The 26,614-nt window shown below is 62.6% G+C and overlaps 7 pseudogenes; all 7 read right to left on the bottom strand.

Annotated features, from left to right (window-relative positions):
- Positions 1–898: 898 nt before the first annotated feature.
- LOC142867622 (uncharacterized) lies at positions 899–1,017 on the bottom strand (annotated as a pseudogene).
- A 3,841-nt stretch (positions 1,018–4,858) lies between these two features.
- Positions 4,859–4,977, bottom strand: LOC142867623 (uncharacterized; annotated as a pseudogene).
- Positions 4,978–8,800: 3,823 nt separating this feature from the next.
- LOC142867624 (uncharacterized) lies at positions 8,801–8,919 on the bottom strand (annotated as a pseudogene).
- Positions 8,920–12,760: 3,841 nt separating this feature from the next.
- Positions 12,761–12,879, bottom strand: LOC142867625 (uncharacterized; annotated as a pseudogene).
- Positions 12,880–16,718: 3,839 nt separating this feature from the next.
- On the bottom strand, positions 16,719–16,837 carry LOC142867626 (uncharacterized; annotated as a pseudogene).
- Positions 16,838–20,677: 3,840 nt separating this feature from the next.
- On the bottom strand, positions 20,678–20,796 carry LOC142867627 (uncharacterized; annotated as a pseudogene).
- A 3,843-nt stretch (positions 20,797–24,639) lies between these two features.
- Positions 24,640–24,758, bottom strand: LOC142867628 (uncharacterized; annotated as a pseudogene).
- Between the last annotated feature and the right edge of the window lie 1,856 nt (positions 24,759–26,614).

Consider the following 26,614-nt stretch of genomic DNA (forward strand, 5'->3'; position numbering starts at 1 on the left):
GGGGCACGGGCAACACATGTCACCTTAATACTTGGACTCCCATCATCTGCTTGAAAAGAGAGAGAAAAGAAAATGCAATAATAGAGATAAGAGACACTTTTTAAAAATAATGAATCCGGCCGGGCGCTGTGGCTCACGCCTGTAATCCTAGCTCTTGGGAGGCCGAGGCGGGCGGATTGCTCAAGGTCAGGAGTTCAAAACCAGCCTGAGCAAGAGCGAGACCCCGTCTCTACTATAAATAGAAAGAAATTAATTGGCCAACTGATATATATATAAAAAATTAGCGGGGCATGGTGGCGCATGCCTGCAGTCCCAGCTACCCGGGAGGCTGAGGCAGAAGGATCACTCGAGCCCAGGAGTTTGAAGTTGCTGTGAGCTAGGCTGACGCCACGGCACTCACTCTAGCCTGGGCAACAAACCGAGACTCTGTCTCAAAAAAAAAAAAAAAAAAAATGAATCCGAAGAGAAAAGTAAAAGGAGGCCTGTGGAGCAGGTCTGGGTGTGACTCCGGATCCCCGAACATCAGGTGCCACCACCAAAGATTCCTACGTGTAGCCCATAGAACCCCAAAAGCAACGGGAGGAGTTCTGGTCACATACTCCCTCAAAATGACATCCTGGCCTTCTTCTGGAACTCCCTCCCCTCTCAGACTCTCAAGGTTTCCTCCAGCGTGTCGGCTCCCACAGAGCAGACCTTTGGTCTGAGACCTGACAGTCCAGAAGCCACGCATGCTGCCGCGTGGCGGCGGTGTCACGGCTCGGGACAAGAGGAGGCCCCACGGTGCGGGCTGGGGCGCCAGGCACCGCGGCGGGCGCTGAGGGTGGGGGTCACCCCCACCCCGGGCCGCCCCCGCACTCCCAGAAACGCGACAGAACCAGAGGCAAAAAAAAAAAGAAGAAGCCTACGGCACCCGGTATTCCCGGGCGGTCTCCCATCCAAGTTCTAACCAGGCCCGACCCTGCTTAGCTTCCGAGACCAGACGGGATCGGGCGCGTTCGGGGTGGTGTGGCCGTGGACGGCGGAGGGCGCCCCTGCCCCGCTCAAGAAGCCGAGCCTCTCTGCGCTTCCCCGCCGCCTCCTCCCGCCCCAGGCCCCGCGCCGGGTCGGGCCTGTTGAGTTCGCCGGGCCGGGTCCCGCGGGCTCCGAGGGACGGGGGTGACAGGCGGGGCGGGCAGGGAGCGGCGGGCCGGGGTTGGGGGCTGTCTCTGTATACACACACACTCACACTCACTCACTCACTCACTCACTCACACTCACACAAGATGCGCCTCCACGGCTGGACCCGCCAAGGTGGAGCCCTTCAAGCCCCCCTCCTCTCCTTGCCTGGCCTCCTTCACCTCCCCGCCCCCCACCCCCAGCGCGCCGGGGCCGCTGACTGCGCACGGGCGGGAGGGGCGGGGCGCTCGCCCTTTGACCCCAGCCAGGGGCCGCCCTCCCCCACAACCCCTTCCAGCTGCTCCCCCCGCCCTGTTGCCCGGCGGCCGCCTATTCCCCCGGGCCAGGGCTGGGGCACAGCGCACGGGGGAGGGGAGCCAGTGTATGGGGCGTCTCTCTCTCTCGGGATGTGTCCCATGGGTGGGGTGGGGTGGCGTGGTTTGTGGGGCGCTGAAGAAATCAGTCCCCTCCATCTCCTCCCTCTGGAAAACACCCAAGCCCTTGGAGAACTGCCCGCACCTCTACCTACCGTGGGGGCCGGGACCCTCCTCTGTGTCCTCCTGTGGCCCAGTCCAAGGGGCCTGGGCCTGGCCGGGGCTGCATTGGACCCCGACCACCCTGGCGTGTGGACTCGCTAAAAATCGGCGATTAGATATTGGATTCCAGCGTCATTGAGGTCATTTCACTAATGAGTGCACCGCAAAGAGTTTCCTAATCCATCTGTGAGGGTGGCAACCGAAAGAGAATTTTAGAGCTGACGGAATAGGCGAGGAAAGGCATAGGAGATTTCCACACCCAGTAAGGAAGCCTTTCCCGAAGTGGAAGAAAGAAAGGAGCAAACAGAGACACCGGTAGCCCGCCCGGATCAGAGTCTGCCCCTGAGAGAAAGTACCCTGACCAGGTTCACCCGTGGGTGGGTCGCGAGCTAGCGGCATTCAGAAGAGCGAGGCCCGCAGTCTGTGCAGAAGACACCTGCACTCGGGTGTGTGTGGCGGCACAATTCACAAGCAGCTCCAGATGTTAAACCAAGGAGAAGCCAGGGAGTTCCCAACGCCCCAGGTGTCCTCAGCCCACGACTGGCTGCTGTGGGAATGCGAAGCCCGGCTCCTTGTCTCAGAGCGGGGCAACCAGGAGGTGTGATGTCCACCCCGGCGTTCCCAGGAGGATCAGACTGAAGCTGGGACTTGGCCTGAAAGTGTCCCCTCGCATGGCCACCCCCTTCCCCTTCCTGCTCCTCTACTCCTGGTGCCCCTCCATCCAGGGGCCAGACCTTAAAGAGTCACCCGCAAGAGAATCCTGGTCCCAAAGGAGCCTTCTGGGGGACCCCTGCTGAGAGAGGTTGTGGGCATGGCCCGCTGGGGCTCTGCCCGACCCAGGGCTGAGAGATGCAACCTCCCAGCTCTGGGTCCCTGCAGGAAGTGTTGGCAAGCACAGGGCCGGTCCTCCAAAGGCCCAGGTGCAGGGAGCCCAGGCCAAACAGCCTGTGGAAGAAGCCACATGCTGTGCCACCCCGGGGAACACGACTGCAGGCCACGGCCCTTCCCACCCCCTCCTCCTCCTCCTCCTCCTCCTCCTCCTCCTCCTCCTCCTCCAACCCCGCCCCCGCCCCCGCCCCCACATGGCACAGGGCCCAGAGACACCTCAGACACTTGCTACCCAAAGTGCAAAGGGCATCAGTTGCTCCTCCAAACCCCCCCCCAGCCCAGCAGACCGCGTTGTCCAGCCAGCCCCCGGGCCTCCCTGGGGTGCCCAGCACAAAAGTGCAGACACCCACCGGACCCTCAATCTCAGTTTTCGGATGTTTTTGCCACTCTGAGGACCCGCAGGCCAGCTGGGCCTTCTGGCAGGACAGAGAGCCCCGGAATCCGACGTGGAGAGCTGGGTATACGTCCCCATGAGGAGGCGGCCCCCACCTCCGCGGCTATCCCCTTGCGGGCAGCGGCAGCCGCGGGGCCTCAGAGAAGACACCAGGCTGGGCCCCCACGGCACAGCGGGAGCACGTCCCCCGCAGGCCACTTAGCGACGGCGGCCAGCCGGCGGACGGTTGGGTTGCGCGAGACGCTGCGGCCGCCCTGCTACCGGGTTCCTGGGAGGGCGTCCTGGAACCAGCGTCCACACCAAGCCCTTGGAAGGCCCAGGCGACGGAGGAGCCCCGTCAGGCAGGGGCCGAGGACGGTGACGGCCCGGGCGGGGAGGAGCGTGTCAGGCAGGGGCAGAGGACGGTGACAGGTGATAGGCCGGGCGGGAAGGAGTCAGTCAGGCAGGGGCCGTGGAGGAGACGGGCTGGGTAAGGGTTAGGGTTAGTGTCAGGGCACAAGTCACAATCGCAAAGACCTGGAAGCCACCCGAGTGCCCATCGACCCACGAGTGGGTAAGTAAAATGTGGCGCGTGGACACCACGGAGTGCTATTCGGCTATGAGGAGCAGCGGTGAGGGGGCACCTCTCGTGGTTCTCCTGGCCAGAGCTGGAACCCGTTCCAGTAAGCCAAGTATCCCAAGAATGGACACACGAGCACCACGTGCTCGCGCTCACCAGCAAATGGGTACGAACCGATGGACACCTAAGTGGACACAGAGGAATCACCTTCTTCGGGTGGGTGTCGGGCGGGTGGGGGGAGGGGATGGGCATACACATCCATTAGGAATGGGGTGGGTGCGCACCGACTGGGGGATGGGCGCACTTGAAGCTCTGACCCGAGGGGGGAGGCTGGGAGAGGGCAACGCACCCGACCTTAACATTGGTGCCCCCACAATATGCTGGAACAACATGAGAGGTAAATGAATAAGAACACGGGGGGGGGGAGGGGGGCACGGGCAACACATGTCACCTTAATACTTGGACTCCCATCATCTGCTTGAAAAGAGAGAGAAAAGAAAATGCAATAATAGAGATAAGAGACACTTTTTAAAAATAATGAATCCGGCCGGGCGCTGTGGCTCACGCCTGTAATCCTAGCTCTTGGGAGGCCGAGGCGGGCGGATTGCTCAAGGTCAGGAGTTCAAAACCAGCCTGAGCAAGAGCGAGACCCCGTCTCTACTATAAATAGAAAGAAATTAATTGGCCAACTGATATATATATAAAAAATTAGCGGGGCATGGTGGCGCATGCCTGCAGTCCCAGCTACCCGGGAGGCTGAGGCAGAAGGATCACTCGAGCCCAGGAGTTTGAAGTTGCTGTGAGCTAGGCTGACGCCACGGCACTCACTCTAGCCTGGGCAACAAACCGAGACTCTGTCTCAAAAAAAAAAAAAAAAAAAATGAATCCGAAGAGAAAAGTAAAAGGAGGCCTGTGGAGCAGGTCTGGGTGTGACTCCGGATCCCCGAACATCAGGTGCCACCACCAAAGATTCCTACGTGTAGCCCATAGAACCCCAAAAGCAACGGGAGGAGTTCTGGTCACATACTCCCTCAAAATGACATCCTGGCCTTCTTCTGGAACTCCCTCCCCTCTCAGACTCTCAAGGTTTCCTCCAGCGTGTCGGCTCCCACAGAGCAGACCTTTGGTCTGAGACCTGACAGTCCAGAAGCCACGCATGCTGCCGCGTGGCGGCGGTGTCACGGCTCGGGACAAGAGGAGGCCCCACGGTGCGGGCTGGGGCGCCAGGCACCGCGGCGGGCGCTGAGGGTGGGGGTCACCCCCACCCCGGGCCGCCCCCGCACTCCCAGAAACGCGACAGAACCAGAGGCAAAAAAAAAAAGAAGAAGCCTACGGCACCCGGTATTCCCGGGCGGTCTCCCATCCAAGTTCTAACCAGGCCCGACCCTGCTTAGCTTCCGAGACCAGACGGGATCGGGCGCGTTCGGGGTGGTGTGGCCGTGGACGGCGGAGGGCGCCCCTGCCCCGCTCAAGAAGCCGAGCCTCTCTGCGCTTCCCCGCCGCCTCCTCCCGCCCCAGGCCCCGCGCCGGGTCGGGCCTGTTGAGTTCGCCGGCCGGGTCCCGCGGGCTCCGAGGGACGGGGGTGACAGGCGGGGCGGGCAGGGAGCGGCGGGCCGGGGTTGGGGGCTGTCTCTGTATACACACACACTCACACTCACTCACTCACTCACTCACTCACACTCACACAAGATGCGCCTCCACGGCTGGACCCGCCAAGGTGGAGCCCTTCAAGCCCCCCTCCTCTCCTTGCCTGGCCTCCTTCACCTCCCCGCCCCCCACCCCCAGCGCGCCGGGGCCGCTGACTGCGCACGGGCGGGAGGGGCGGGGCGCTCGCCCTTTGACCCCAGCCAGGGGCCGCCCTCCCCCACAACCCCTTCCAGCTGCTCCCCCCGCCCTGTTGCCCGGCGGCCGCCTATTCCCCCGGGCCAGGGCTGGGGCACAGCGCACGGGGGAGGGGAGCCAGTGTATGGGGCGTCTCTCTCTCTCGGGATGTGTCCCATGGGTGGGGTGGGGTGGCGTGGTTTGTGGGGCGCTGAAGAAATCAGTCCCCTCCATCTCCTCCCTCTGGAAAACACCCAAGCCCTTGGAGAACTGCCCGCACCTCTACCTACCGTGGGGGCCGGGACCCTCCTCTGTGTCCTCCTGTGGCCCAGTCCAAGGGGCCTGGGCCTGGCCGGGGCTGCATTGGACCCCGACCACCCTGGCGTGTGGACTCGCTAAAAATCGGCGATTAGATATTGGATTCCAGCGTCATTGAGGTCATTTCACTAATGAGTGCACCGCAAAGAGTTTCCTAATCCATCTGTGAGGGTGGCAACCGAAAGAGAATTTTAGAGCTGACGGAATAGGCGAGGAAAGGCATAGGAGATTTCCACACCCAGTAAGGAAGCCTTTCCCGAAGTGGAAGAAAGAAAGGAGCAAACAGAGACACCGGTAGCCCGCCCGGATCAGAGTCTGCCCCTGAGAGAAAGTACCCTGACCAGGTTCACCCGTGGGTGGGTCGCGAGCTAGCGGCATTCAGAAGAGCGAGGCCCGCAGTCTGTGCAGAAGACACCTGCACTCGGGTGTGTGTGGCGGCACAATTCACAAGCAGCTCCAGATGTTAAACCAAGGAGAAGCCAGGGAGTTCCCAACGCCCCAGGTGTCCTCAGCCCACGACTGGCTGCTGTGGGAATGCGAAGCCCGGCTCCTTGTCTCAGAGCGGGGCAACCAGGAGGTGTGATGTCCACCCCGGCGTTCCCAGGAGGATCAGACTGAAGCTGGGACTTGGCCTGAAAGTGTCCCCTCGCATGGCCACCCCCTTCCCCTTCCTGCTCCTCTACTCCTGGTGCCCCTCCATCCAGGGGCCAGACCTTAAAGAGTCACCCGCAAGAGAATCCTGGTCCCAAAGGAGCCTTCTGGGGGACCCCTGCTGAGAGAGGTTGTGGGCATGGCCCGCTGGGGCTCTGCCCGACCCAGGGCTGAGAGATGCAACCTCCCAGCTCTGGGTCCCTGCAGGAAGTGTTGGCAAGCACAGGGCCGGTCCTCCAAAGGCCCAGGTGCAGGGAGCCCAGGCCAAACAGCCTGTGGAAGAAGCCACATGCTGTGCCACCCCGGGGAACACGACTGCAGGCCACGGCCCTTCCCACCCCCTCCTCCTCCTCCTCCTCCTCCTCCTCCTCCTCCAACCCCGCCCCCGCCCCCGCCCCCACATGGCACAGGGCCCAGAGACACCTCAGACACTTGCTACCCAAAGTGCAAAGGGCATCAGTTGCTCCTCCAAACCCCCCCCCAGCCCAGCAGACCGCGTTGTCCAGCCAGCCCCCGGGCCTCCCTGGGGTGCCCAGCACAAAAGTGCAGACACCCACCGGACCCTCAATCTCAGTTTTCGGATGTTTTTGCCACTCTGAGGACCCGCAGGCCAGCTGGGCCTTCTGGCAGGACAGAGAGCCCCGGAATCCGACGTGGAGAGCTGGGTATACGTCCCCATGAGGAGGCGGTCCCCACCTCCGCGGCTATCCCCTTGCGGGCAGCGGCAGCCGCGGGGCCTCAGAGAAGACACCAGGCTGGGCCCCCACGGCACAGCGGGAGCACGTCCCCCGCAGGCCACTTAGCGACGGCGGCCAGCCGGCGGACGGTTGGGTTGCGCGAGACGCTGCGGCCGCCCTGCTACCGGGTTCCTGGGAGGGCGTCCTGGAACCAGCGTCCACACCAAGCCCTTGGAAGGCCCAGGCGACGGAGGAGCCCCGTCAGGCAGGGGCCGAGGACGGTGACGGCCCGGGCGGGGAGGAGCGTGTCAGGCAGGGGCAGAGGACGGTGACAGGTGATAGGCCGGGCGGGAAGGAGTCAGTCAGGCAGGGGCCGTGGAGGAGACTGGCTGGGTAAGGGTTAGGGTTAGTGTCAGGGCACAAGTCACAATCGCAAAGACCTGGAAGCCACCCGAGTGCCCATCGACCCACGAGTGGGTAAGTAAAATGTGGCCCGTGGACACCACGGAGTGCTATTCGGCTATGAGGAGCAGCGGTGAGGGGGCACCTCTCGTGGTTCTCCTGGCCAGAGCTGGAACCCGTTCCAGTAAGCCAAGTATCCCAAGAATGGACACACGAGCACCACGTGCTCTCGCTCACCAGCAAATGGGTACGAACCGATGGACACCTAAGTGGACACAGAGGAATCACCTTCTTCGGGTGGGTGTCGGGCGGGTGGGGGGAGGGGATGGGCATACACATCCATTAGGAATGGGGTGGGTACGCACCGACTGGGGGATGGGCGCACTTGAAGCTCTGACCCGAGGGGGGAGGCTGGGAGAGGGCAACGCACCCGACCTTTACATTGGTGCCCCCACAATATGCTGGAACAACATGAGACGTAAATGAATAAGAACATGGGGGGGGAGGGGGGCACGGGCAACACATGTCACCTTAACACTTGGACTCCCATCATCTGCTTGAAAAGAGAGAGAAAAGAAAATGCAATAATAGAGATAAGAGACACTTTTTAAAAATAATGAATCCGGCCGGGCGCTGTGGCTCACGCCTGTAATCCTAGCTCTTGGGAGGCCGAGGCGGGCGGATTGCTCAAGGTCAGGAGTTCAAAACCAGCCTGAGCAAGAGCGAGACCCCGTCTCTACTATAAATAGAAAGAAATTAATTGGCCAACTGATATATATATAAAAAATTAGCGGGGCATGGTGGCGCATGCCTGCAGTCCCAGCTACCCGGGAGGCTGAGGCAGAAGGATCACTCGAGCCCAGGCGTTTGAAGTTGCTGTGAGCTAGGCTGACGCCACGGCACTCACTCTAGCCTGGGCAACAAACCGAGACTCTGTCTCAAAAAAAAAAAAAATGAATCCGAAGAGAAAAGTAAAAGGAGGCCTGTGGAGCAGGTCTGGGTGTGACTCCGGATCCCCGAACATCAGGTGCCACCACCAAAGATTCCTACGTGTAGCCCATAGAACCCCAAAAGCAACGGGAGGAGTTCTGGTCACATACTCCCTCAAAATGACATCCTGGCCTTCTTCTGGAACTCCCTCCCCTCTCAGACTCTCGAGGTTTCCTCCAGCGTGTCGGCTCCCACAGAGCAGACCTTTGGTCTGAGACCTGACAGTCCAGAAGCCACGCATGCTGCCGCGTGGCGGCGGTGTCACGGCTCGGGACAAGAGGAGGCCCCACGGTGCGGGCTGGGGCGCCAGGCACCGCGGCGGGCGCTGAGGGTGGGGGTCACCCCCACCCCGGGCCGCCCCCGCACTCCCAGAAACGCGACAGAACCAGAGGCAAAAAAAAAAAGAAGAAGCCTACGGCACCCGGTATTCCCGGGCGGTCTCCCATCCAAGTTCTAACCAGGCCCGACCCTGCTTAGCTTCCGAGACCAGACGGGATCGGGCGCGTTCGGGGTGGTGTGGCCGTGGACGGCGGAGGGCGCCCCTGCCCCGCTCAAGAAGCCGAGCCTCTCTGCGCTTCCCCGCCGCCTCCTCCCGCCCCAGGCCCCGCGCCGGGTCGGGCCTGTTGAGTTCGCCGGGCCGGGTCCCGCGGGCTCCGAGGGACGGGGGTGACAGGCGGGGCGGGCAGGGAGCGGCGGGCCGGGGTTGGGGGCTGTCTCTGTATACACACACACTCACACTCACTCACTCACTCACTCACTCACACTCACACAAGATGCGCCTCCACGGCTGGACCCGCCAAGGTGGAGCCCTTCAAGCCCCCCTCCTCTCCTTGCCTGGCCTCCTTCACCTCCCCGCCCCCCACCCCCAGCGCGCCGGGGCCGCTGACTGCGCACGGGCGGGAGGGGCGGGGCGCTCGCCCTTTGACCCCAGCCAGGGGCCGCCCTCCCCCACAACCCCTTCCAGCTGCTCCCCCCGCCCTGTTGCCCGGCGGCCGCCTATTCCCCCGGGCCAGGGCTGGGGCACAGCGCACGGGGGAGGGGAGCCAGTGTATGGGGCGTCTCTCTCTCTCGGGATGTGTCCCATGGGTGGGGTGGGGTGGCGTGGTTTGTGGGGCGCTGAAGAAATCAGTCCCCTCCATCTCCTCCCTCTGGAAAACACCCAAGCCCTTGGAGAACTGCCCGCACCTCTACCTACCGTGGGGGCCGGGACCCTCCTCTGTGTCCTCCTGTGGCCCAGTCCAAGGGGCCTGGGCCTGGCCGGGGCTGCATTGGACCCCGACCACCCTGGCGTGTGGACTCGCTAAAAATCGGCGATTAGATATTGGATTCCAGCGTCATTGAGGTCATTTCACTAATGAGTGCACCGCAAAGAGTTTCCTAATCCATCTGTGAGGGTGGCAACCGAAAGAGAATTTTAGAGCTGACGGAATAGGCGAGGAAAGGCATAGGAGATTTCCACACCCAGTAAGGAAGCCTTTCCCGAAGTGGAAGAAAGAAAGGAGCAAACAGAGACACCGGTAGCCCGCCCGGATCAGAGTCTGCCCCTGAGAGAAAGTACCCTGACCAGGTTCACCCGTGGGTGGGTCGCGAGCTAGCGGCATTCAGAAGAGCGAGGCCCGCAGTCTGTGCAGAAGACACCTGCACTCGGGTGTGTGTGGCGGCACAATTCACAAGCAGCTCCAGATGTTAAACCAAGGAGAAGCCAGGGAGTTCCCAACGCCCCAGGTGTCCTCAGCCCACGACTGGCTGCTGTGGGAATGCGAAGCCCGGCTCCTTGTCTCAGAGCGGGGCAACCAGGAGGTGTGATGTCCACCCCGGCGTTCCCAGGAGGATCAGACTGAAGCTGGGACTTGGCCTGAAAGTGTCCCCTCGCATGGCCACCCCCTTCCCCTTCCTGCTCCTCTACTCCTGGTGCCCCTCCATCCAGGGGCCAGACCTTAAAGAGTCACCCGCAAGAGAATCCTGGTCCCAAAGGAGCCTTCTGGGGGACCCCTGCTGAGAGAGGTTGTGGGCATGGCCCGCTGGGGCTCTGCCCGACCCAGGGCTGAGAGATGCAACCTCCCAGCTCTGGGTCCCTGCAGGAAGTGTTGGCAAGCACAGGGCCGGTCCTCCAAAGGCCCAGGTGCAGGGAGCCCAGGCCAAACAGCCTGTGGAAGAAGCCACATGCTGTGCCACCCCGGGGAACACGACTGCAGGCCACGGCCCTTCCCACCCCCTCCTCCTCCTCCTCCTCCTCCTCCTCCTCCTCCTCCTCCTCCAACCCCGCCCCCGCCCCCGCCCCCACATGGCACAGGGCCCAGAGACACCTCAGACACTTGCTACCCAAAGTGCAAAGGGCATCAGTTGCTCCTCCAAACCCCCCCCCAGCCCAGCAGACCGCGTTGTCCAGCCAGCCCCCGGGCCTCCCTGGGGTGCCCAGCACAAAAGTGCAGACACCCACCGGACCCTCAATCTCAGTTTTCGGATGTTTTTGCCACTCTGAGGACCCGCAGGCCAGCTGGGCCTTCTGGCAGGACAGAGAGCCCCGGAATCCGACGTGGAGAGCTGGGTATACGTCCCCATGAGGAGGCGGCCCCCACCTCCGCGGCTATCCCCTTGCGGGCAGCGGCAGCCGCGGGGCCTCAGAGAAGACACCAGGCTGGGCCCCCACGGCACAGCGGGAGCACGTCCCCCGCAGGCCACTTAGCGACGGCGGCCAGCCGGCGGACGGTTGGGTTGCGCGAGACGCTGCGGCCGCCCTGCTACCGGGTTCCTGGGAGGGCGTCCTGGAACCAGCGTCCACACCAAGCCCTTGGAAGGCCCAGGCGACGGAGGAGCCCCGTCAGGCAGGGGCCGAGGACGGTGACGGCCCGGGCGGGGAGGAGCGTGTCAGGCAGGGGCAGAGGACGGTGACAGGTGATAGGCCGGGCGGGAAGGAGTCAGTCAGGCAGGGGCCGTGGAGGAGACGGGCTGGGTAAGGGTTAGGGTTAGTGTCAGGGCACAAGTCACAATCGCAAAGACCTGGAAGCCACCCGAGTGCCCATCGACCCACGAGTGGGTAAGTAAAATGTGGCGCGTGGACACCACGGAGTGCTATTCGGCTATGAGGAGCAGCGGTGAGGGGGCACCTCTCGTGGTTCTCCTGGCCAGAGCTGGAACCCGTTCCAGTAAGCCAAGTATCCCAAGAATGGACACACGAGCACCACGTGCTCGCGCTCACCAGCAAATGGGTACGAACCGATGGACACCTAAGTGGACACAGAGGAATCACCTTCTTCGGGTGGGTGTCGGGCGGGTGGGGGGAGGGGATGGGCATACACATCCATTAGGAATGGGGTGGGTGCGCACCGACTGGGGGATGGGCGCACTTGAAGCTCTGACCCGAGGGGGGAGGCTGGGAGAGGGCAACGCACCCGACCTTAACATTGGTGCCCCCACAATATGCTGGAACAACATGAGAGGTAAATGAATAAGAACACGGGGGGGGGGAGGGGGGCACGGGCAACACATGTCACCTTAATACTTGGACTCCCATCATCTGCTTGAAAAGAGAGAGAAAAGAAAATGCAATAATAGAGATAAGAGACACTTTTTAAAAATAATGAATCCGGCCGGGCGCTGTGGCTCACGCCTGTAATCCTAGCTCTTGGGAGGCCGAGGCGGGCGGATTGCTCAAGGTCAGGAGTTCAAAACCAGCCTGAGCAAGAGCGAGACCCCGTCTCTACTATAAATAGAAAGAAATTAATTGGCCAACTGATATATATATAAAAAATTAGCGGGGCATGGTGGCGCATGCCTGCAGTCCCAGCTACCCGGGAGGCTGAGGCAGAAGGATCACTCGAGCCCAGGAGTTTGAAGTTGCTGTGAGCTAGGCTGACGCCACGGCACTCACTCTAGCCTGGGCAACAAACCGAGACTCTGTCTCAAAAAAAAAAAAAAAAAAAATGAATCCGAAGAGAAAAGTAAAAGGAGGCCTGTGGAGCAGGTCTGGGTGTGACTCCGGATCCCCGAACATCAGGTGCCACCACCAAAGATTCCTACGTGTAGCCCATAGAACCCCAAAAGCAACGGGAGGAGTTCTGGTCACATACTCCCTCAAAATGACATCCTGGCCTTCTTCTGGAACTCCCTCCCCTCTCAGACTCTCAAGGTTTCCTCCAGCGTGTCGGCTCCCACAGAGCAGACCTTTGGTCTGAGACCTGACAGTCCAGAAGCCACGCATGCTGCCGCGTGGCGGCGGTGTCACGGCTCGGGACAAGAGGAGGCCCCACGGTGCGGGCTGGGGCGCCAGGCACCGCGGCGGGCGCTGAGGGTGGGGGTCACCCCCACCCCGGGCCGCCCCCGCACTCCCAGAAACGCGACAGAACCAGAGGCAAAAAAAAAAAGAAGAAGCCTACGGCACCCGGTATTCCCGGGCGGTCTCCCATCCAAGTTCTAACCAGGCCCGACCCTGCTTAGCTTCCGAGACCAGACGGGATCGGGCGCGTTCGGGGTGGTGTGGCCGTGGACGGCGGAGGGCGCCCCTGCCCCGCTCAAGAAGCCGAGCCTCTCTGCGCTTCCCCGCCGCCTCCTCCCGCCCCAGGCCCCGCGCCGGGTCGGGCCTGTTGAGTTCGCCGGGCCGGGTCCCGCGGGCTCCGAGGGACGGGGGTGACAGGCGGGGCGGGCAGGGAGCGGCGGGCCGGGGTTGGGGGCTGTCTCTGTATACACACACACTCACACTCACTCACTCACTCACTCACTCACACTCACACAAGATGCGCCTCCACGGCTGGACCCGCCAAGGTGGAGCCCTTCAAGCCCCCCTCCTCTCCTTGCCTGGCCTCCTTCACCTCCCCGCCCCCCACCCCCAGCGCGCCGGGGCCGCTGACTGCGCACGGGCGGGAGGGGCGGGGCGCTCGCCCTTTGACCCCAGCCAGGGGCCGCCCTCCCCCACAACCCCTTCCAGCTGCTCCCCCCGCCCTGTTGCCCGGCGGCCGCCTATTCCCCCGGGCCAGGGCTGGGGCACAGCGCACGGGGGAGGGGAGCCAGTGTATGGGGCGTCTCTCTCTCTCGGGATGTGTCCCATGGGTGGGGTGGGGTGGCGTGGTTTGTGGGGCGCTGAAGAAATCAGTCCCCTCCATCTCCTCCCTCTGGAAAACACCCAAGCCCTTGGAGAACTGCCCGCACCTCTACCTACCGTGGGGGCCGGGACCCTCCTCTGTGTCCTCCTGTGGCCCAGTCCAAGGGGCCTGGGCCTGGCCGGGGCTGCATTGGACCCCGACCACCCTGGCGTGTGGACTCGCTAAAAATCGGCGATTAGATATTGGATTCCAGCGTCATTGAGGTCATTTCACTAATGAGTGCACCGCAAAGAGTTTCCTAATCCATCTGTGAGGGTGGCAACCGAAAGAGAATTTTAGAGCTGACGGAATAGGCGAGGAAAGGCATAGGAGATTTCCACACCCAGTAAGGAAGCCTTTCCCGAAGTGGAAGAAAGAAAGGAGCAAACAGAGACACCGGTAGCCCGCCCGGATCAGAGTCTGCCCCTGAGAGAAAGTACCCTGACCAGGTTCACCCGTGGGTGGGTCGCGAGCTAGCGGCATTCAGAAGAGCGAGGCCCGCAGTCTGTGCAGAAGACACCTGCACTCGGGTGTGTGTGGCGGCACAATTCACAAGCAGCTCCAGATGTTAAACCAAGGAGAAGCCAGGGAGTTCCCAACGCCCCAGGTGTCCTCAGCCCACGACTGGCTGCTGTGGGAATGCGAAGCCCGGCTCCTTGTCTCAGAGCGGGGCAACCAGGAGGTGTGATGTCCACCCCGGCGTTCCCAGGAGGATCAGACTGAAGCTGGGACTTGGCCTGAAAGTGTCCCCTCGCATGGCCACCCCCTTCCCCTTCCTGCTCCTCTACTCCTGGTGCCCCTCCATCCAGGGGCCAGACCTTAAAGAGTCACCCGCAAGAGAATCCTGGTCCCAAAGGAGCCTTCTGGGGGACCCCTGCTGAGAGAGGTTGTGGGCATGGCCCGCTGGGGCTCTGCCCGACCCAGGGCTGAGAGATGCAACCTCCCAGCTCTGGGTCCCTGCAGGAAGTGTTGGCAAGCACAGGGCCGGTCCTCCAAAGGCCCAGGTGCAGGGAGCCCAGGCCAAACAGCCTGTGGAAGAAGCCACATGCTGTGCCACCCCGGGGAACACGACTGCAGGCCACGGCCCTTCCCACCCCCTCCTCCTCCTCCTCCTCCTCCTCCTCCTCCTCCTCCTCCAACCCCGCCCCCGCCCCCGCCCCCACATGGCACAGGGCCCAGAGACACCTCAGACACTTGCTACCCAAAGTGCAAAGGGCATCAGTTGCTCCTCCAAACCCCCCCCCAGCCCAGCAGACCGCGTTGTCCAGCCAGCCCCCGGGCCTCCCTGGGGTGCCCAGCACAAAAGTGCAGACACCCACCGGACCCTCAATCTCAGTTTTCGGATGTTTTTGCCACTCTGAGGACCCGCAGGCCAGCTGGGCCTTCTGGCAGGACAGAGAGCCCCGGAATCCGACGTGGAGAGCTGGGTATACGTCCCCATGAGGAGGCGGCCCCCACCTCCGCGGCTATCCCCTTGCGGGCAGCGGCAGCCGCGGGGCCTCAGAGAAGACACCAGGCTGGGCCCCCACGGCACAGCGGGAGCACGTCCCCCGCAGGCCACTTAGCGACGGCGGCCAGCCGGCGGACGGTTGGGTTGCGCGAGACGCTGCGGCCGCCCTGCTACCGGGTTCCTGGGAGGGCGTCCTGGAACCAGCGTCCACACCAAGCCCTTGGAAGGCCCAGGCGACGGAGGAGCCCCGTCAGGCAGGGGCCGAGGACGGTGACGGCCCGGGCGGGGAGGAGCGTGTCAGGCAGGGGCAGAGGACGGTGACAGGTGATAGGCCGGGCGGGAAGGAGTCAGTCAGGCAGGGGCCGTGGAGGAGACGGGCTGGGTAAGGGTTAGGGTTAGTGTCAGGGCACAAGTCACAATCGCAAAGACCTGGAAGCCACCCGAGTGCCCATCGACCCACGAGTGGGTAAGTAAAATGTGGCGCGTGGACACCACGGAGTGCTATTCGGCTATGAGGAGCAGCGGTGAGGGGGCACCTCTCGTGGTTCTCCTGGCCAGAGCTGGAACCCGTTCCAGTAAGCCAAGTATCCCAAGAATGGACACACGAGCACCACGTGCTCGCGCTCACCAGCAAATGGGTACGAACCGATGGACACCTAAGTGGACACAGAGGAATCACCTTCTTCGGGTGGGTGTCGGGCGGGTGGGGGGAGGGGATGGGCATACACATCCATTAGGAATGGGGTGGGTGCGCACCGACTGGGGGATGGGCGCACTTGAAGCTCTGACCCGAGGGGGGAGGCTGGGAGAGGGCAACGCACCCGACCTTAACATTGGTGCCCCCACAATATGCTGGAACAACATGAGAGGTAAATGAATAAGAACACGGGGGGGGGGGAGGGGGGCACGGGCAACACATGTCACCTTAATACTTGGACTCCCATCATCTGCTTGAAAAGAGAGAGAAAAGAAAATGCAATAATAGAGATAAGAGACACTTTTTAAAAATAATGAATCCGGCCGGGCGCTGTGGCTCACGCCTGTAATCCTAGCTCTTGGGAGGCCGAGGCGGGCGGATTGCTCAAGGTCAGGAGTTCAAAACCAGCCTGAGCAAGAGCGAGACCCCGTCTCTACTATAAATAGAAAGAAATTAATTGGCCAACTGATATATATATAAAAAATTAGCGGGGCATGGTGGCGCATGCCTGCAGTCCCAGCTACCCGGGAGGCTGAGGCAGAAGGATCACTCGAGCCCAGGAGTTTGAAGTTGCTGTGAGCTAGGCTGACGCCACGGCACTCACTCTAGCCTGGGCAACAAACCGAGACTCTGTCTCAAAAAAAAAAAAAAAAAAAATGAATCCGAAGAGAAAAGTAAAAGGAGGCCTGTGGAGCAGGTCTGGGTGTGACTCCGGATCCCCGAACATCAGGTGCCACCACCAAAGATTCCTACGTGTAGCCCATAGAACCCCAAAAGCAACGGGAGGAGTTCTGGTCACATACTCCCTCAAAATGACATCCTGGCCTTCTTCTGGAACTCCCTCCCCTCTCAGACTCTCAAGGTTTCCTCCAGCGTGTCGGCTCCCACAGAGCAGACCTTTGGTCTGAGACCTGACAGTCCAGAAGCCACGCATGCTGCCGCGTGGCGGCGGTGTCACGGCTCGGGACAAGAGGAGGCCCCACGGTGCGGGCTGGGGCGCCAGGCACCGCGGCGGGCGCTGAGGGTGGGGGTCACCCCCACCCCGGGCCGCCCCCGCACTCCCAGAAACGCGACAGAACCAGAGGCAAAAAAAAAAAGAAGAAGCCTACGGCACCCGGTATTCCCGGGCGGTCTCCCATCCAAGTTCTAACCAGGCCCGACCCTGCTTAGCTTCCGAGACCAGACGGGATCGGGCGCGTTCGGGGTGGTGTGGCCGTGGACGGCGGAGGGCGCCCCTGCCCCGCTCAAGAAGCCGAGCCTCTCTGCGCTTCCCCGCCGCCTCCTCCCGCCCCAGGCCCCGCGCCGGGTCGGGCCTGTTGAGTTCGCCGGCCGGGTCCCGCGGGCTCCGAGGGACGGGGGTGACAGGCGGGGCGGGCAGGGAGCGGCGGGCCGGGGTTGGGGGCTGTCTCTGTATACACACACACTCACACTCACTCACTCACTCACTCACTCACACTCACACAAGATGCGCCTCCACGGCTGGACCCGCCAAGGTGGAGCCCTTCAAGCCCCCCTCCTCTCCTTGCCTGGCCTCCTTCACCTCCCCGCCCCCCACCCCCAGCGCGCCGGGGCCGCTGACTGCGCACGGGCGGGAGGGGCGGGGCGCTCGCCCTTTGACCCCAGCCAGGGGCGGCCCTCCCCCACAACCCCTTTCAGCTGCGCCCCCCACCCTGTGGCCTGGCGGCCGCCTATTCCCCCGGGCCAGGGCTGGGGCACAGCGCACGGGGGAGGGGAGCCAGTGTATGGGGCGTCTCTCTCTCTCTCTCTCTCTCGGGATGTGTCCCATGGGTGGGGTGGGGTGGCGTGGTTTGTGGGGCGCTGAAGAAATCAGTCCCCTCCATCTCCTCCCTCTGGAAAACACCCAAGCCCTTGGAGAACTGCCCGCACCGCTACCGTGGGGGCCGGGACCCTCCTCTGTGTCCTCCTGTGGCCCAGTCCAAGGGGCCTGGGCCTGGCCGGGGCTGCATTGGACCCCGACCACCCTGGCGTGTGGACTCGCTTAAAAATCGGCGATTAGATATTGGATTCCAGCGTCATTGAGGTCATTTCACTAATGAGTGCACCGCAAAGAGTTTCCTAATCCATCTGTGAGGGTGGCAACTGAAAGAGAATTTTAGAGCTGACAGGATAGGCGAGGAAAGGCATAGGAGATTTCCACACCCAGTAAGGAAGCCTTTCCCGAAGTGGAAGAAAGAAAGGAGCAAACAGAGACACCGGTAGCCCGCCCGGATCAGAGTCTGCCCCCGAGAGAAAGTACCCTGACCAGGTTCACCCGTGGGTGGGTCGCGAGCTAGCGGCGTTCAGAAGAGCGAGGCCCGCAGTCTGTGCAGAAGACACCTGCACTCGGGTGTGTGTGGCGGCACAATTCACAAGCAGCTCCAGATGTTAATCCAAGGAGAAGCCAGGGAGTTCCCAACGCCCCAGGTGTCCTCAGCCCACGACTGGCTGCTGTGGGAATGCGAAGCCCGGCTCCTTGTCTCAGAGCGGGGCAACCAGGAGGTGTGATGTCCACCCCGGCGTTCCCAGGAGGATCAGACTGAAGCTGGGACTTGGCCTGAAAGTGTCCCCTCGCATGGCCACCCCCTTCCCCTTCCTGCTCCTCTACTCCTGGTGCCCCTCCATCCAGGGGCCAGACCTTAAAGAGTCACCCGCAAGAGAATCCTGGTCCCAAAGGAGCCTTCTGGGGGACCCCTGCTGAGAGAGGTTGTGGGCATGGCCCGCTGGGGCTCTGCCCGACCCAGGGCTGAGAGATGCAACCTCCCAGCTCTGGGTCCCTGCAGGAAGTGTTGGCAAGCACAGGGCCAGTCCTCCAAAGGCCCAGGTGCAGGGAGCCCAGGCCAAGCAGCCTGTGGAAGAAGCCACATGCTGTGCCACCCCGGGGAACACGACTGCAGGCCAAGGCCCTTCCCACCTCCTCCTCCTCCTCCTCCTCCTCCTCCTCCTCCTCCCACCCCGCCCCCGCCCCCGCCCCCACATGGCACAGGGCCCAGAGACACCTCAGACACTTGCTACCCAAAGTGCAAAGGGCATCAGTTGCTCCTCCAAACCCCCCCCCCTGCCCAGCAGACCGCGTTGTCCAGCCAGCCCCCGGGCCTCCCTGGGGTGCCCAGCACAAAAGTGCAGACACCCACCGGACCCTCAATCTCAGTTTTCGGATGTTTTTGCCACTCTAAGGACCCGCAGGCCAGCTGGGCCTTCTGGCAGGACAGAGAGCCCCGGAATCCGACGTGGAGAGCTGGGTGTACGTCCCCATGAGGAGGCGGTCCCCACCTCCCCGGCTCTCCCCTTGGGGGGAGCGGCAGCCGCGGGGCCTCAGAGAAGACACCAGGCTGGGCCCCCACGGCACAGCGGGAGCACGTCCCCCGCAGGCCACTTAGCGACGGCGGCCAGCCGGCGGACGGTTGGGTTGCGCGAGACGCTGCGGCCGCCCTGCTACCGGGTTCCTGGGAGGGCGTCCTGGAACCAGCGTCCACACCAAGCCCTTGGAAGGCCCAGGCGACGGAGGAGCCCCGTCAGGCAGGGGCCGAGGACGGTGACGGCCCGGGCGGGGAGGAGCGTGTCAGGCAGGGGCAGAGGACGGTGACAGGTGATAGGCCGGGCGGGAAGGAGTCAGTCAGGCAGGGGCCGTGGAGGAGACTGGCTGGGTAAGGGTTAGGGTTAGTGTCAGGGCACAAGTCACAATCGCAAAGACCTGGAAGCCACCCGAGTGCCCATCGACCCACGAGTGGGTAAGTAAAATGTGGCCCGTGGACACCACGGAGTGCTATTCGGCTATGAGGAGCAGCGGTGAGGGGGCACCTCTCGTGGTTCTCCTGGCCAGAGCTGGAACCCGTTCCAGTAAGCCAGGTATCCCAAGAATGGACACACGAGCACCACGTGAGCGCGCTCACCAGCAAATGGGTACGAACCGATGGACACCTAAGTGGACACAGAGGAATCACCTTCTTCGGGTGGGTGTCGGGCGGGTGGGGGGAGGGGATGGGCATACACATCCATTAGGAATGCGGTGGGTACGCACCGACTGGGGGATGGGCGCACTTGAAGCTCTGACCCGAGGGGGGAGGCTGGGAGAGGGCAACGCACCCGACCTTTACATTGGTGCCCCCACAATATGCTGGAACAACATGAGACGTAAATGAATAAGAACATGGGGGGGGAGGGGGGCACGGGCAACACATGTCACCTTAACACTTGGACTCCCATCATCTGCTTGAAAAGAGAGAGAAAAGAAAATGCAATAATAGAGATAAGAGACACTTTTTAAAAATAATGAATCCGGCCGGGCGCTGTGGCTCACGCCTGTAATCCTAGCTCTTGGGAGGCCGAGGCGGGCGGATTGCTCAAGGTCAGGAGTTCAAAACCAGCCTGAGCAAGAGCGAGACCCCGTCTCTACTATAAATAGAAAGAAATTAATTGGCCAACTGATATATATATAAAAAATTAGCGGGGCATGGTGGCGCATGCCTGCAGTCCCAGCTACCCGGGAGGCTGAGGCAGAAGGATCACTCGAGCCCAGGCGTTTGAAGTTGCTGTGAGCTAGGCTGACGCCACGGCACTCACTCTAGCCTGGGCAACAAACCGAGACTCTGTCTCAAAAAAAAAAAAAAAAAAAAAATGAATCCGAAGAGAAAAGTAAAAGGAGGCCTGTGGAGCAGGTCTGGGTGTGACTCCGGATCCCCGAACATCAGGTGCCACCACCAAAGATTCCTACGTGTAGCCCATAGAACCCCAAAAGCAACGGGAGGAGTTCTGGTCACATACTCCCTCAAAATGACATCCTGGCCTTCTTCTGGAACTCCCTCCCCTCTCAGACTCTCGAGGTTTCCTCCAGCGTGTCGGCTCCCACAGAGCAGACCTTTGGTCTGAGACCTGACTGTCCAGAAGCCAGGCATGCTGCCGCGTGGCGGCGGTGTCACGGCTCGGGACAAGAGGAGGCCCCACGGTGCGGGCTGGGGCGCCAGGCACCGCGGCGGGCGCCGAGGGTGGGGGTCACCCCCACCCCGGGCCGCCCCCGCACTCCCAGAAACGCGACAGAACCAGAGGCAAAAAAAAAAAAGAAGAAGCCTACGGCACCCGGTATTCCCGGGCGGTCTCCCATCCAAGTTCTAACCAGGCCCGACCCTGCTTAGCTTCCGAGACCAGACGGGATCGGGCGCGTTCGGGGTGGTGTGGCCGTGGACGGCGGAGGGCGCCCCTGCCCCGCTCAAGAAGCCGAGCCTCTCTGCGCTTCCCCGCCGCCTCCTCCCGCCCCAGGCCCCGCGCCGGGTCGGGCCTGTTGAGTTCGCCGGCCGGGTCCCGCGGGCTCCGAGGGACGGGGGTGACAGGCGGGGCGGGCAGGGAGCGGCGGGCCGGGGTTGGGGGCTGTCTCTGTATACACACACACTCACACTCACACTCACTCACTCACTCACACTCACACTCACACAAGATGCGCCTCCACGGCTGGACCCGCCAAGGTGGAGACCTTCAAGCCCCCCTCCTCTCCTCGCCTGGCCTCCTTCACCTCCCCGCCCCCCACCCCCAGCGCGCCGGGGCCGCTGACTGCGCACGGGCGGGAGGGGCGGGGCGCTCGCCCTTTGACCCCAGCCAGGGGCGGCCCTCCCCCACAACCCCTTTCAGCTGCGCCCCCCACCCTGTGGCCTGGCGGCCGCCTATTCCCCCGGGCCAGGGCTGGGGCACAGCGCACGGGGGAGGGGAGCCAGTGTATGGGGCGTCTCTCTCTCTCTCTCTCTCTCGGGATGTGTCCCATGGGTGGGGTGGGGTGGCGTGGTTTGTGGGGCGCTGAAGAAATCAGTCCCCTCCATCTCCTCCCTCTGGAAAACACCCAAGCCCTTGGAGAACTGCCCGCACCGCTACCGTGGGGGCCGGGACCCTCCTCTGTGTCCTCCTGTGGCCCAGTCCAAGGGGCCTGGGCCTGGCCGGGGCTGCATTGGACCCCGACCACCCTGGCGTGTGGACTCGCTTAAAAATCGGCGATTAGATATTGGATTCCAGCGTCATTGAGGTCATTTCACTAATGAGTGCACCGCAAAGAGTTTCCTAATCCATCTGTGAGGGTGGCAACTGAAAGAGAATTTTAGAGCTGACAGGATAGGCGAGGAAAGGCATAGGAGATTTCCACACCCAGTAAGGAAGCCTTTCCCGAAGTGGAAGAAAGAAAGGAGCAAACAGAGACACCGGTAGCCCGCCCGGATCAGAGTCTGCCCCCGAGAGAAAGTACCCTGACCAGGTTCACCCGTGGGTGGGTCGCGAGCTAGCGGCGTTCAGAAGAGCGAGGCCCGCAGTCTGTGCAGAAGACACCTGCACTCGGGTGTGTGTGGCGGCACAATTCACAAGCAGCTCCAGATGTTAATCCAAGGAGAAGCCAGGGAGTTCCCAACGCCCCAGGTGTCCTCAGCCCACGACTGGCTGCTGTGGGAATGCGAAGCCCGGCTCCTTGTCTCAGAGCGGGGCAACCAGGAGGTGTGATGTCCACCCCGGCGTTCCCAGGAGGATCAGACTGAAGCTGGGACTTGGCCTGAAAGTGTCCCCTCGCATGGCCACCCCCTTCCCCTTCCTGCTCCTCTACTCCTGGTGCCCCTCCATCCAGGGGCCAGACCTTAAAGAGTCACCCGCAAGAGAATCCTGGTCCCAAAGGAGCCTTCTGGGGGACCCCTGCTGAGAGAGGTTGTGGGCATGGCCCGCTGGGGCTCTGCCCGACCCAGGGCTGAGAGATGCAACCTCCCAGCTCTGGGTCCCTGCAGGAAGTGTTGGCAAGCACAGGGCCGGTCCTCCAAAGGCCCAGGTGCAGGGAGCCCAGGCCAAGCAGCCTGTGGAAGAAGCCACATGCTGTGCCACCCCGGGGAACACGACTGCAGGCCACGGCCCTTCCCACCTCCTCCTCCTCCTCCTCCTCCTCCTGTCCTCCTCCCACCCCGCCCCCGCCCCCGCCCCCACATGGCACAGGGCCCAGAGACACCTCAGACACTTGCTACCCAAAGTGCAAAGGGCATCAGTTGCTCCTCCAAACCCCCCCCCCTGCCCAGCAGACCGCGTTGTCCAGCCAGCCCCCGGGCCTCCCTGGGGTGCCCAGCACAAAAGTGCAGACACCCACCGGACCCTCAATCTCAGTTTTCGGATGTTTTTGCCACTCTAAGGACCCGCAGGCCAGCTGGGCCTTCTGGCAGGACAGAGAGCCCCGGAATCCGACGTGGAGAGCTGGGTGTACGTCCCCATGAGGAGGCGGTCCCCACCTCCCCGGCTCTCCCCTTGCGGGGAGCGGCAGCCGCGGGGCCTCAGAGAAGACACCAGGCTGGGCCCCCACGGCACAGCGGGAGCACGTCCCCCGCAGGCCACTTAGCGACGGCGGCCAGCCGGCGGACGGTTGGGTTGCGCGAGACGCTGCGGCCGCCCTGCTACCGGGTTCCTGGGAGGGCGTCCTGGAACCAGCGTCCACACCAAGCCCTTGGAAGGCCCAGGCGACGGAGGAGCCCCGTCAGGCAGGGGCCGAGGACGGTGACGGCCCGGGCGGGGAGGAGCGTGTCAGGCAGGGGCAGAGGACGGTGACAGGTGATAGGCCGGGCGGGAAGGAGTCAGTCAGGCAGGGGCCGTGGAGGAGACTGGCTGGGTAAGGGTTAGGGTTAGTGTCAGGGCACAAGTCACAATCGCAAAGACCTGGAAGCCACCCGAGTGCCCATCGACCCACGAGTGGGTAAGTAAAATGTGGCCCGTGGACACCACGGAGTGCTATTCGGCTATGAGGAGCAGCGGTGAGGGGGCACCTCTCGTGGTTCTCCTGGCCAGAGCTGGAACCCGTTCCAGTAAGCCAGGTATCCCAAGAATGGACACACGAGCACCACGTGAGCGCGCTCACCAGCAAATGGGTACGAACCGATGGACACCTAAGTGGACACAGAGGAATCACCTTCTTCGGGTGGGTGTCGGGCGGGTGGGGGGAGGGGATGGGCATACACATCCATTAGGAATGCGGTGGGTACGCACCGACTGGGGGATGGGCGCACTTGAAGCTCTGACCCGAGGGGGGAGGCTGGGAGAGGGCAACGCACCCGACCTTTACATTGGTGCCCCCACAATATGCTGGAACAACATGAGACGTAAATGAATAAGAACATGGGGGGGGAGGGGGGCACGGGCAACACATGTCACCTTAACACTTGGACTCCCATCATCTGCTTGAAAAGAGAGAGAAAAGAAAATGCAATAATAGAGATAAGAGACACTTTTTAAAAATAATGAATCCGGCCGGGCGCTGTGGCTCACGCCTGTAATCCTAGCTCTTGGGAGGCCGAGGCGGGCGGATTGCTCAAGGTCAGGAGTTCAAAACCAGCCTGAGCAAGAGCGAGACCCCGTCTCTACTATAAATAGAAAGAAATTAATTGGCCAACTGATATATATATAAAAAATTAGCGGGGCATGGTGGCGCATGCCTGCAGTCCCAGCTACCCGGGAGGCTGAGGCAGAAGGATCACTCGAGCCCAGGCGTTTGAAGTTGCTGTGAGCTAGGCTGACGCCACGGCACTCACTCTAGCCTGGGCAACAAACCGAGACTCTGTCTCAAAAAAAAAAAAAAAAAAAAAATGAATCCGAAGAGAAAAGTAAAAGGAGGCCTGTGGAGCAGGTCTGGGTGTGACTCCGGATCCCCGAACATCAGGTGCCACCACCAAAGATTCCTACGTGTAGCCCATAGAACCCCAAAAGCAACGGGAGGAGTTCTGGTCACATACTCCCTCAAAATGACATCCTGGCCTTCTTCTGGAACTCCCTCCCCTCTCAGACTCTCGAGGTTTCCTCCAGCGTGTCGGCTCCCACAGAGCAGACCTTTGGTCTGAGACCTGACTGTCCAGAAGCCAGGCATGCTGCCGCGTGGCGGCGGTGTCACGGCTCGGGACAAGAGGAGGCCCCACGGTGCGGGCTGGGGCGCCAGGCACCGCGGCGGGCGCCGAGGGTGGGGGTCACCCCCACCCCGGGCCGCCCCCGCACTCCCAGAAACGCGACAGAACCAGAGGCAAAAAAAAAAAAGAAGAAGCCTACGGCACCCGGTATTCCCGGGCGGTCTCCCATCCAAGTTCTAACCAGGCCCGACCCTGCTTAGCTTCCGAGACCAGACGGGATCGGGCGCGTTCGGGGTGGTGTGGCCGTGGACGGCGGAGGGCGCCCCTGCCCCGCTCAAGAAGCCGAGCCTCTCTGCGCTTCCCCGCCGCCTCCTCCCGCCCCAGGCCCCGCGCCGGGTCGGGCCTGTTGAGTTCGCCGGCCGGGTCCCGCGGGCTCCGAGGGACGGGGGTGACAGGCGGGGCGGGCAGGGAGCGGCGGGCCGGGGTTGGGGGCTGTCTCTGTATACACACACACTCACACTCACACTCACTCACTCACTCACACTCACACTCACACAAGATGCGCCTCCACGGCTGGACCCGCCAAGGTGGAGACCTTCAAGCCCCCCTCCTCTCCTCGCCTGGCCTCCTTCACCTCCCCGCCCCCCACCCCCAGCGCGCCGGGGCCGCTGACTGCGCACGGGCGGGAGGGGCGGGGCGCTCGCCCTTTGACCCCAGCCAGGGGCGGCCCTCCCCCACAACCCCTTTCAGCTGCGCCCCCCACCCTGTGGCCTGGCGGCCGCCTATTCCCCCGGGCCAGGGCTGGGGCACAGCGCACGGGGGAGGGGAGCCAGTGTATGGGGCGTCTCTCTCTCTCTCTCTCTCTCGGGATGTGTCCCATGGGTGGGGTGGGGTGGCGTGGTTTGTGGGGCGCTGAAGAAATCAGTCCCCTCCATCTCCTCCCTCTGGAAAACACCCAAGCCCTTGGAGAACTGCCCGCACCGCTACCGTGGGGGCCGGGACCCTCCTCTGTGTCCTCCTGTGGCCCAGTCCAAGGGGCCTGGGCCTGGCCGGGGCTGCATTGGACCCCGACCACCCTGGCGTGTGGACTCGCTTAAAAATCGGCGATTAGATATTGGATTCCAGCGTCATTGAGGTCATTTCACTAATGAGTGCACCGCAAAGAGTTTCCTAATCCATCTGTGAGGGTGGCAACTGAAAGAGAATTTTAGAGCTGACAGGATAGGCGAGGAAAGGCATAGGAGATTTCCACACCCAGTAAGGAAGCCTTTCCCGAAGTGGAAGAAAGAAAGGAGCAAACAGAGACACCGGTAGCCCGCCCGGATCAGAGTCTGCCCCCGAGAGAAAGTACCCTGACCAGGTTCACCCGTGGGTGGGTCGCGAGCTAGCGGCGTTCAGAAGAGCGAGGCCCGCAGTCTGTGCAGAAGACACCTGCACTCGGGTGTGTGTGGCGGCACAATTCACAAGCAGCTCCAGATGTTAATCCAAGGAGAAGCCAGGGAGTTCCCAACGCCCCAGGTGTCCTCAGCCCACGACTGGCTGCTGTGGGAATGCGAAGCCCGGCTCCTTGTCTCAGAGCGGGGCAACCAGGAGGTGTGATGTCCACCCCGGCGTTCCCAGGAGGATCAGACTGAAGCTGGGACTTGGCCTGAAAGTGTCCCCTCGCATGGCCACCCCCTTCCCCTTCCTGCTCCTCTACTCCTGGTGCCCCTCCATCCAGGGGCCAGACCTTAAAGAGTCACCCGCAAGAGAATCCTGGTCCCAAAGGAGCCTTCTGGGGGACCCCTGCTGAGAGAGGTTGTGGGCATGGCCCGCTGGGGCTCTGCCCGACCCAGGGCTGAGAGATGCAACCTCCCAGCTCTGGGTCCCTGCAGGAAGTGTTGGCAAGCACAGGGCCGGTCCTCCAAAGGCCCAGGTGCAGGGAGCCCAGGCCAAGCAGCCTGTGGAAGAAGCCACATGCTGTGCCACCCCGGGGAACACGACTGCAGGCCACGGCCCTTCCCACCTCCTCCTCCTCCTCCTCCTCCTCCTGTCCTCCTCCCACCCCGCCCCCGCCCCCGCCCCCACATGGCACAGGGCCCAGAGACACCTCAGACACTTGCTACCCAAAGTGCAAAGGGCATCAGTTGCTCCTCCAAACCCCCCCCCCTGCCCAGCAGACCGCGTT

The sequence above is a fragment of the Microcebus murinus genome, unplaced genomic scaffold (genome assembly GCF_040939455.1).
Source record: "Microcebus murinus isolate Inina unplaced genomic scaffold, M.murinus_Inina_mat1.0 scaf018_hap2_Mmur4.0, whole genome shotgun sequence".
Lineage (NCBI taxonomy): Eukaryota > Metazoa > Chordata > Mammalia > Primates > Cheirogaleidae > Microcebus > Microcebus murinus.